The following is a 12,346-nucleotide window of genomic DNA, read 5'->3' on the forward strand; positions in this document are numbered from 1 at the left end:
ATTACAGATTGAAGGTAAAATAATGTAATTAAAGATTAGCGGAGGAGAGGACAAGATGGACAGAGGGAAGAGGGAGAGAGGGAGGGAGGGAGAAAAAGGGTGGAGCATGTGGAGGAGGGAGGGGGAGAGGGAGAGGCAAAGGAATATAAACATGTAGACATATGGGTGAAAGAGAAGAGGTATAAACATGTAGACAGATGGGTGAAAGAGAAGAGGTATAAACACATGTAGACAGATGGGGGAAAGAGAAGAGGTATAAACACATGTAGACAGATGGGGGAAAGAGAAGAGGTATAAACACATGTAGACAGATGGGGGGAAGAGAAGAGGTATAAACACATGTAGACAGATGGGGGGAAGAGAAGAGGTATAAACACATGTAGACAGATGGGTGAAAGAGAAGAGGTATAAACATGTAGACAGATGGGTGAAAGAGAAGAGGTATAAACACATGTAGACAGATGGGGGAAAGAGAAGAGGTATAAACACATGTAGACAGATGGGGGAAAGAGAAGAGGTATAAACACATGTAGACAGATGGGGGAAGAGAAGAGGTATAAACACATGTAGACAGATGGGGGGAAGAGAAGAGGTATAAACACATGTAGACAGATGGGGGGGAAAGAGAAGAGGTATAAACAGATGTAGACAGATGGGGGGAAGAGAAGAGGTATAAACACATGTAGACATATGGGGGGGAAGAGAAGAGGTATAAACACATGTAGACAGATGGGGGGAAGAGAAGAGGTATAAACACATGAAGACAGATGGGTGAAAGAGAAGAGGTATAAACATGTAGACAGATGGGGGACAGAGAAGAGGTATAAACACATGTAGACAGATGGGGGAAAGAGAAGAGGTATAAACACATGTAGACAGATGGGTGAAAGAGAAGAGGTATAAACATGTAGACAGATGGGTGAAGGAGAAGAGGTATAAACACATGTAGACAGATGGGGGACAGAGAAGAGGTATAAACATGTAGACAGATGGGGGGGAAGAGAAGAGGTATAAACACATGTAGACAGATGGGTGAAAGAGAAGAGGTATAAACACATGTAGACAGATGGGGGAAAGAGAAGAGGTATAAACACATGTAGACAGATGGGGAAAAGAGAAGAGGTATAAACATGTAGACAGATGGGGGACAGAGAAGAGGTATAAACACATGTAGACAGATGGGGGGGAAAGAGAAGAGGTATAAACACATGTAGACAGATGGGGGGGAAAGAGAAGAGGTATAAACATGTAGACAGATGAGGGGGAAAGAGAAGAGGTATAAACACATGTAGACAGATGGGTGAAAGAGAAGAGGTATAAACACATGTAGACAGATGGGGGAAAGAGAAGAGGTATAAACATGTAGACAGATGGGGGGGAAAGAGAAGAGGTATAAACACATGTAGACAGATGGGGGAAAGAGAAGAGGTATAAACATGTAGACAGATGGGGGGGAAAGAGAAGAGGTATAAACACATGTAGACAGATGGGGGGAAGAGAAGAGGTATAAACATGTAGACAGATGGGGGACAGAGAAGAGGTATAAACACATGTAGACAGATGGGGGAAAGAGAAGAGGTATAAACATGTAGACAGATGGGGGGAAAGAGAAGAGGTATAAACACATGTAGACAGACGGGGGAAAGAGAAGAGGTATAAACACATGTAGACAGATGGGGGAAAGGGAAGAGGTATAAACACATGTAGACAGATGGGGGAAAGAGAAGAGGTATAAACACATGTAGACAGATGGGGGAAAGAGAAGAGTTATAAACATGTAGATAGATGGGGGAAAGAGAAGAGGTATAAACACATGTAGACAGATGGGGGGAAAGAGAAGAGGTATAAACACATGTAGACAGATGGGGGGAAAGAGAAGAGTTATAAACATGTAGATAGATGGGGGAAAGAGAAGAGGTATAAACACATGTAGACAGATGGGGGAAAGAGAAGAGGTATAAACACATGTAGACAGATGGGGAAAAGAGAAGAGGTATAAACATGTAGACAGATGGGGGACAGAGAAGAGGTATAAACACATGTAGACAGATGGGGGGGGAAAGAGAAGAGGTATAAACATGTAGACAGATGAGGGGGAAAGAGAAGAGGTATAAACACATGTAGACAGATGGGTGAAAGAGAAGAGGTATAAAAACATGTAGACAGATGGGGGAAAGAGAAGAGGTATAAACATGTAGACAGATGGGGGGGAAAGAGAAGAGGTATAAACACATGTAGACAGATGGGGGAAAGAGAAGAGGTATAAACATGTAGACAGATGGGGGGAAAGAGAAGAGGTATAAACACATGTAGACAGATGGGGGGAAGAGAAGAGGTATAAACATGTAGACAGATGGGGGACAGAGAAGAGGTATAAACACATGTAGACAGATGGGGGGAAAGAGAAGAGGTATAAACATGTAGACAGATGGGGGGAAAGAGAAGAGGTATAAACATGTAGACAGATGGGGGGGAAGAGAAGAGGTATAAACACATGTAGACAGATGGGGGAAAGAGAAGAGGTATAAACACATGTAGACAGATGGGGGAAAGGGAAGAGGTATAAACACATGTAGACAGATGGGGGAAAGAGAAGAGTTATAAACATGTAGATAGATGGGGGAAAGAGAAGAGGTATAAACACATGTAGACAGATGGGGGAAAGAGAAGAGGTATAAACACATGTAGACAGATGGGGGAAAGAGAAGAGTTATAAACATGTAGATAGATGGGGGAAAGAGAAGAGTTATAAACATGTAGATAGATGGGGGGAAAGAGAAGAGGTATAAACAGATGTAGACAGATGGGGGAAAGAGAAGAGGTATAAACACATGTAGACAGATGGGGGAAAGAGAAGAGGTATAAACACATGTAGACAGATGGGGCAAAGAGAAGAGGTATAAACACATGTAGACAGATGGGGGAAAGAGAAGAGGTATAAACACATGTAGACAGATGGGGGAAAGAGAAGAGTTATAAACATGTAGATAGATGGGGGAAAGAGAAGAGTTATAAACATGTAGATAGATGGGGGAAAGAGAAGAGGTATAAACACATGTAGACAGATGGGGGAAAGAGAAGAGGTATAAACACATGTAGACAGATGGGGAAAAGAGAAGAGGTATAAACATGTAGACAGATGGGGGACAGAGAAGAGGTATAAACACATGTAGACAGATGGGGGGGAAAGAGAAGAGGTATAAACATGTAGACAGATGAGGGGGAAAGAGAAGAGGTATAAACACATGTAGACAGATGGGTGAAAGAGAAGAGGTATAAAAACATGTAGACAGATGGGGGAAAGAGAAGAGGTATAAACATGTAGACAGATGGGGGGAAAGAGAAGAGGTATAAACACATGTAGACAGATGGGGGAAAGAGAAGAGGTATAAACATGTAGACAGATGGGGGGAAAGAGAAGAGGTATAAACACATGTAGACAGATGGGGGGAAGAGAAGAGGTATAAACATGTAGACAGATGGGGGACAGAGAAGAGGTATAAACACATGTAGACAGATGGGGGGAAAGAGAAGAGGTATAAACATGTAGACAGATGGGGGGGAAAGAGAAGAGGTATAAACATGTAGACAGATGGGGGGGAAGAGAAGAGGTATAAACACATGTAGACAGATGGGGGAAAGAGAAGAGGTATAAACACATGTAGACAGATGGGGGAAAGGGAAGAGGTATAAACACATGTAGACAGATGGGGGAAAGAGAAGAGGTATAAACACATGTAGACAGATGGGGGAAAGAGAAGAGTTATAAACATGTAGATAGATGGGGAAAGAGAAGAGGTATAAACACATGTAGACAGATGGGGGAAAGAGAAGAGGTATAAACACATGTAGACAGATGGGGGAAAGAGAAGAGTTATAAACATGTAGATAGATGGGGGAAAGAGAAGAGTTATAAACATGTAGATAGATGGGGGAAAGAGAAGAGGTATAAACACATGTAGACAGATGGGGGAAAGAGAAGAGGTATAAACACATGTAGACAGATGGGGGAAAGAGAAGAGGTATAAACACATGTAGACAGATGGGGCAAAGAGAAGAGGTATAAACACATGTAGACAGATGGGGGGAAAGAGAAGAGGTATAAACACATGTAGACAGATGGGGGAAAGAGAAGAGGTATAAACACATGTAGACAGATGGGGGAAAGAGAAGAGGTATAAACATGTAGACAGATGGGGGGGGAAGAGAAGAGGTATAAACACATGTAGACAGATGGGTGAAAGAGAAGAGGTATAAACACATGTAGACAGATGGGGGACAGAGAAGAGGTATAAACACATGTAGACAGATGGAGGACAGAGAAGAGGTATAAACACATGTAGACAGATGGGGAAAAGAGAAGAGGTATAAACATGTAGACAGATGGGGGACAGAGAAGAGGTATAAACACATGTAGACAGATGGGGGGAAAGAGAAGAGGTATAAACACATGTAGACAGATGGGGGAAAGAGAAGAGGTATAAACACATGTAGACAGATGGGGGGGAAAGAGAAGAGGTATAAACATGTAGACAGATGGGGGGAGAGAGAAGAGGTATAAACACATGTAGACAGATGGGTGAAAGAGAAGAGGTATAAAAACATGTAGACAGATGGGGGACAGAGAAGAGGTATAAACACATGTAGACAGATGGGGAAAAGAGAAGAGGTATAAACATGTAGACAGATGGGGGACAGAGAAGAGGTATAAACACATGTAGACAGATGGGGGAAGAGAAGAGGTATACACATGTAGACAGATGGGGGGACAGAGAAGAGGTATAAACACATGTAGACAGATGGGGAAAAGAGAAGAGGTATAAACACATGTAGACAGATGGGGGAAAGAGAAGAGGTATAAACACATGTAGACAGATGGGGGAAAGAGAAGAGTTATAAACATGTAGATAGATGGGGGAAAGAGAAGAGGTATAAACACATGTAGACAGATGGGGGAAAGAGAAGAGGTATAAACACATGTAGACAGATGGGGGAAAGAGAAGAGGTATAAACATGTAGACAGATGGGAGGGAAAGAGAAGAGGTATAAACACATGTAGACAGATGGGGGAAGAGAAGAGGTATAAACATGTAGACAGATGGGAGGGAAAGAGAAGAGGTATAAACACATGTAGACAGATGGGGGACAGAGAAGAGGTATAAACACATGTAGACAGATGGGGCAAAGAGAAGAGGTATAAACACATGTAGACAGATGGGGGAAAGAGAAGAGGTATAAACACATGTAGACAGATGGGGGAAAGAGAAGAGTTATAAACATGTAGATAGATGGGGGAAAGAGAAGAGGTATAAACACATGTAGACAGATGGGGGAAAGAGAAGAGGTATAAACACATGTAGACAGATGGGGGAAAGAGAAGAGTTATAAACATGTAGATAGATGGGGGAAAGAGAAGAGGTATAAACACATGTAGACAGATGGGGGAAAGAGAAGAGGTATAAACACATGTAGACAGATGGGGAAAAGAGAAGAGGTATAAACATGTAGACAGATGGGGGACAGAGAAGAGGTATAAACACATGTAGACAGATGGGGGGGAAAGAGAAGAGGTATAAACATGTAGACAGATGAGGGGGAAAGAGAAGAGGTATAAACACATGTAGACAGATGGGTGAAAGAGAAGAGGTATAAAAACATGTAGACAGATGGGGGAAAGAGAAGAGGTATAAACATGTAGACAGATGGGGGGAAAGAGAAGAGGTATAAACACATGTAGACAGATGGGGGAAAGAGAAGAGGTATAAACATGTAGACAGATGGGGGGAAAGAGAAGAGGTATAAACACATGTAGACAGATGGGGGGAAGAGAAGAGGTATAAACATGTAGACAGATGGGGGACAGAGAAGAGGTATAAACACATGTAGACAGATGGGGGGAAAGAGAAGAGGTATAAACATGTAGACAGATGGGGGGAAAGAGAAGAGGTATAAACATGTAGACAGATGGGGGGGGGAGAGAAGAGGTATAAACACATGTAGACAGATGGGGGAAAGAGAAGAGGTATAAACACATGTAGACAGATGGGGGAAAGGGAAGAGGTATAAACACATGTAGACAGATGGGGGAAAGAGAAGAGGTATAAACACATGTAGACAGATGGGGGAAAGAGAAGAGTTATAAACATGTAGATAGATGGGGGGAAAGAGAAGAGGTATAAACACATGTAGACAGATGGGGGAAAGAGAAGAGGTATAAACACATGTAGACAGATGGGGGAAAGAGAAGAGTTATAAACATGTAGATAGTTGGGGGAAAGAGAAGAGTTATAAACATGTAGATAGATGGGGGGAAAGAGAAGAGGTATAAACACATGTAGACAGATGGGGGAAAGAGAAGAGGTATAAACACATGTAGACAGATGGGGGAAAGAGAAGAGGTATAAACACATGTAGACAGATGGGGCAAAGAGAAGAGGTATAAACACATGTAGACAGATGGGGGAAAGAGAAGAGGTATAAACACATGTAGACAGATGGGGGAAAGAGAAGAGGTATAAACACATGTAGACAGATGGGGGAAAGAGAAGAGGTATAAACATGTAGACAGATGGGGGGGAAGAGAAGAGGTATAAACACATGTAGACAGATGGGTGAAAGAGAAGAGGTATAAACACATGTAGACAGATGGGGGACAGAGAAGAGGTATAAACACATGTAGACAGATGGAGGACAGAGAAGAGGTATAAACACATGTAGACAGATGGGGAAAAGAGAAGAGGTATAAACATGTAGACAGATGGGGGACAGAGAAGAGGTATAAACACATGTAGACAGATGGGGGGAAAGAGAAGAGGTATAAACACATGTAGACAGATGGGGGAAAGAGAAGAGGTATAAACACATGTAGACAGATGGGGGGGAAAGAGAAGAGGTATAAACATGTAGACAGATGGGGGGAGAGAGAAGAGGTATAAACACATGTAGACAGATGGGTGAAAGAGAAGAGGTATAAACACATGTAGACAGATGGGGGACAGAGAAGAGGTATAAACACATGTAGACAGATGGGGGACAGAGAAGAGGTATAAACACATGTAGACAGATGGGGAAAAGAGAAGAGGTATAAACATGTAGACAGATGGGGGACAGAGAAGAGGTATAAACACATGTAGACAGATGGGGGAAAGAGAAGAGGTATAAACATGTAGACAGATGTGGGGGAAAGAGAATAGGTATAAACACATGTAGACAGATGGGGGGGAAGAGAAGAGGTATAAACACATGTAGACAGATGGGTGAAAGAGAAGAGGTATAAACATGTAGACAGATGGGGGAAGAGAAGAGGTATAAACATGTAGACAGATGGGGGAAAGAGAATAGGTATAAACACATGTAGACAGATGGGGGAAGAGAAGAGGTATAAACATGTAGACAGATGGGGGAAAGAGAAGAGGTATAAACACATGTAGACAGATGGGGTAAGAGAAGAGGTATAAACATGTAGACAGATGGGAGGGAAAGAGAAGAGGTATAAACACATGTAGACAGATGGGGGAAAGAGAAGAGGTATAAACACATGTAGACAGATGGGGGAAAGAGAAGAGGTATAAACACATGTAGACAGATGGGGGGAAAGAGAAGAGGTATAAACACATGTAGATAGATGGGGGACAGAGAAGAGGTATAAACACATGTAGACAGATGGGGGAAAGAGAAGAGGTATAAACACATGTAGACAGATGGGGGAAAGAGAAGAGGTATAAACACATGTACACAGATGGGGGAAAGAGAAGAGGTATAAACACATGTAGACAGATGGGGGAAAGAGAAGAGGTATAAACATGTAGACAGATGGGGGGGGAAGAGAAGAGGTATAAACACATGTAGACAGATGGGTGAAAGAGAAGAGGTATAAACACATGTAGACAGATGGGGGACAGAGAAGAGGTATAAACACATGTAGACAGATGGGGGAAAGAGAAGAGGTATGAACACATGTAGACAGATGGGGGAAAGAGAAGAGGTATAAACATGTAGACAGATGGGGGGGAAAGAGAAGAGGTATAAACACATGTAGACAGATGGGGGGAAAGAGAAGAGGTATAAACACATGTAGACAGATGGGGGAAAGAGAAGAGGTATAAACATGTAGACAGATGGGGGACAGAGAAGAGGTATAAACACATGTAGACAGATGGGGGAAAGAGAAGAGGTATAAACATGTAGACAGATGGGGGGAAAGAGAAGAGGTATAAACACATGTAGACAGATGGGGGGGAAGAGAAGAGGATTAAACACATGTAGACAGATGGGGGAAAGAGAAGAGGTATAAACACATGTAGACAGATGGGGGAAAGAGAAGAGGTATAAACACATGTAGACAGATGGGGGGAAAGAGAAGAGGTATAAACATGTAGACAGATGGGGGGGAAAGAGAAGAGGTATAAACACATGTAGACAGATGGGGGAAAGAGAAGAGTTATAAACATGTAGATAGATGGGGGAAAGAGAAGAGTTATAAACATGTAGACAGATGGGGGAAAGAGAAGAGGTATAAACACATGTAGACAGATGGGGGAAAGAGAAGAGGTATAAACACATGTAGACAGATGGGGGAAAGAGAAGAGGTATAAACACATGTAGACAGATGGGGCAAAGAGAAGAGGTATAAACACATGTAGACAGATGGGGGAAAGAGAAGAGGTATAAACACATGTAGACAGATGGGGGAAAGAGAAGAGGTATAAACACATGTAGACAGATGGGGGAAAGAGAAGAGGTATAAACATGTAGACAGATGGGGGGGGAAGAGAAGAGGTATAAACACATGTAGACAGATGGGTGAAAGAGAAGAGGTATAAACACATGTAGACAGATGGGGGACAGAGAAGAGGTATAAACACATGTAGACAGATGGAGGACAGAGAAGAGGTATAAACACATGTAGACAGATGGGGAAAAGAGAAGAGGTATAAACATGTAGACAGATGGGGGACAGAGAAGAGGTATAAACACATGTAGACAGATGGGGGGGGAAAGAGAAGAGGTATAAACACATGTAGACAGATGGGGGAAAGAGAAGAGGTATAAACACATGTAGACAGATGGGGGGGAAAGAGAAGAGGTATAAACATGTAGACAGATGGGGGGAGAGAGAAGAGGTATAAACACATGTAGACAGATGGGTGAAAGAGAAGAGGTATAAAAACATGTAGACAGATGGGGGACAGAGAAGAGGTATAAACACATGTAGACAGATGGGGAAAAGAGAAGAGGTATAAACATGTAGACAGATGGGGGACAGAGAAGAGGTATAAACACATGTAGACAGATGGGGGAAGAGAAGAGGTATACACATGTAGACAGATGGGGGAAAGAGAAGAGGTATAAACACATGTAGACAGATGGGGGAAAGAGAAGAGGTATAAACATGTAGACAGATGGGAGGGAAAGAGAAGAGGTATAAACACATGTAGACAGATGGGGGAAGAGAAGAGGTATAAACATGTAGACAGATGGGAGGGAAAGAGAAGAGGTATAAACACATGTAGACAGATGGGGGACAGAGAAGAGGTATAAACACATGTAGACAGATGGGGCAAAGAGAAGAGGTATAAACACATGTAGACAGATGGGGGAAAGAGAAGAGGTATAAACACATGTAGACAGATGGGGGAAAGAGAAGAGTTATAAACATGTAGATAGATGGGGGAAAGAGAAGAGGTATAAACACATGTAGACAGATGGGGGGAAAGAGAAGAGGTATAAACACATGTAGACAGATGGGGGAAAGAGAAGAGTTATAAACATGTAGATAGATGGGGGAAAGAGAAGAGGTATAAACACATGTAGACAGATGGGGGAAAGAGAAGAGGTATAAACACATGTAGACAGATGGGGGAAAAGAGAAGAGGTATAACACATGTAGACAGATGGGGGAAAGAGAAGAGGTATAAACACATGTAGACAGATGGGGGGGAAAGAGAAGAGGTATAAACATGTAGACAGATGAGGGGGAAAGAGAAGAGGTATAAACACATGTAGACAGATGGGTGAAAGAGAAGAGGTATAAACATGTAGACAGATGGGGGAAAGAGAAGAGGTATAAACACATGTAGACAGATGGGGGGAAGAGAAGAGGTATAAACATGTAGACAGATGGGGGACAGAGAAGAGGTATAAACACATGTAGACAGATGGGGGGAAAGAGAAGAGGTATAAACATGTAGACAGATGGGGGAAAGAGAAGAGGTATAAACATGTAGACAGATGGGGGGGGAAGAGAAGAGGTATAAACACATGTAGACAGATGGGGGAAAGAGAAGAGGTATAAACACATGTAGACAGATGGGGGAAAGGGAAGAGGTATAAACACATGTAGACAGATGGGGGAAAGAGAAGAGGTATAAACACATGTAGACAGATGGGGGAAAGAGAAGAGTTATAAACATGTAGATAGATGGGGGAAAGAGAAGAGGTATAAACACATGTAGACAGATGGGGGAAAGAGAAGAGGTATAAACACATGTAGACAGATGGGGGAAAGAGAAGAGTTATAAACATGTAGATAGATGGGGGAAAGAGAAGAGTTATAAACATGTAGATAGATGGGGGAAAGAGAAGAGGTATAAACACATGTAGACAGATGGGGGAAAGAGAAGAGGTATAAACACATGTAGACAGATGGGGCAAAGAGAAGAGGTATAAACACATGTAGACAGATGGGGGAAAGAGAAGAGGTATAAACACATGTAGACAGATGGGGGAAAGAGAAGAGGTATAAACACATGTAGACAGATGGGGGAAAGAGAAGAGGTATAAACATGTAGACAGATGGGGGGGGGAAGAGAAGAGGTATAAACACATGTAGACAGATGGGTGAAAGAGAAGAGGTATAAACACATGTAGACAGATGGGGGACAGAGAAGAGGTATAAACACATGTAGACAGATGGAGGACAGAGAAGAGGTATAAACACATGTAGACAGATGGGGAAAAGAGAAGAGGTATAAACATGTAGACAGATGGGGGACAGAGAAGAGGTATAAACACATGTAGACAGATGGGGGGGAAAGAGAAGAGGTATAAACACATGTAGACAGATGGGGGAAAGAGAAGAGGTATAAACACATGTAGACAGATGGGGGGGAAAGAGAAGAGGTATAAACATGTAGACAGATGGGGGGAGAGAGAAGAGGTATAAACACATGTAGACAGATGGGTGAAAGAGAAGAGGTATAAAAACATGTAGACAGATGGGGGACAGAGAAGAGGTATAAACACATGTAGACAGATGGGGAAAAGAGAAGAGGTATAAACATGTAGACAGATGGGGGACAGAGAAGAGGTATAAACACATGTAGACAGATGGGGGAAGAGAAGAGGTATACACATGTAGACAGATGGGGGGACAGAGAAGAGGTATAAACACATGTAGACAGATGGGGAAAAGAGAAGAGGTATAAACACATGTAGACAGATGGGGGAAAGAGAAGAGGTATAAACACATGTAGACAGATGGGGGAAAGAGAAGAGTTATAAACATGTAGATAGATGGGGGAAAGAGAAGAGGTATAAACACATGTAGACAGATGGGGGAAAGAGAAGAGGTATAAACACATGTAGACAGATGGGGGAAAGAGAAGAGGTATAAACATGTAGACAGATGGGAGGGAAAGAGAAGAGGTATAAACACATGTAGACAGATGGGGGAAGAGAAGAGGTATAAACATGTAGACAGATGGGAGGGAAAGAGAAGAGGTATAAACACATGTAGACAGATGGGGGAAAGAGAAGAGTTATAAACATGTAGATAGATGGGGGAAAGAGAAGAGGTATAAACACATGTAGACAGATGGGGGAAAGAGAAGAGGTATAAACACATGTAGACAGATGGGGGACAGAGAAGAGGTATAAACACATGTAGACAGATGGGGAAAAGAGAAGAGGTATAAACATGTAGACAGATGGGGGACAGAGAAGAGGTATAAACACATGTAGACAGATGGGGGAAAGAGAAGAGGTATAAACATGTAGACAGATGTGGGGGAAAGAGAATAGGTATAAACACATGTAGACAGATGGGGGGGAAGAGAAGAGGTATAAACACATGTAGACAGATGGGTGAAAGAGAAGAGGTATAAACATGTAGACAGATGGGGGAAGAGAAGAGGTATAAACATGTAGACAGATGGGGGAAAGAGAATAGGTATAAACACATGTAGACAGATGGGGGAAGAGAAGAGGTATAAACATGTAGACAGATGGGGGAAAGAGAAGAGGTATAAACACATGTAGACAGATGGGGGAAGAGAAGAGGTATAAACATGTAGACAGATGGGAGGGAAAGAGAAGAGGTATAAACACATGTAGACAGATGGGGGAA

General features: G+C 42.3%; 1 protein-coding gene across 1 annotated transcript in view; it reads right to left on the reverse strand.

Annotated features, from left to right (window-relative positions):
- Window positions 1-12,346, reverse strand: part of LOC106605813 (ceramide synthase 2) — a 94,756-nt gene that overhangs the window by 22,582 nt on the left and 59,828 nt on the right. The window lies entirely within an intron of this gene.

The sequence above is a fragment of the Salmo salar genome, chromosome ssa02, assembly GCF_905237065.1.
Source record: "Salmo salar chromosome ssa02, Ssal_v3.1, whole genome shotgun sequence".
In the NCBI taxonomy this organism is placed as follows: domain Eukaryota; kingdom Metazoa; phylum Chordata; class Actinopteri; order Salmoniformes; family Salmonidae; genus Salmo; species Salmo salar.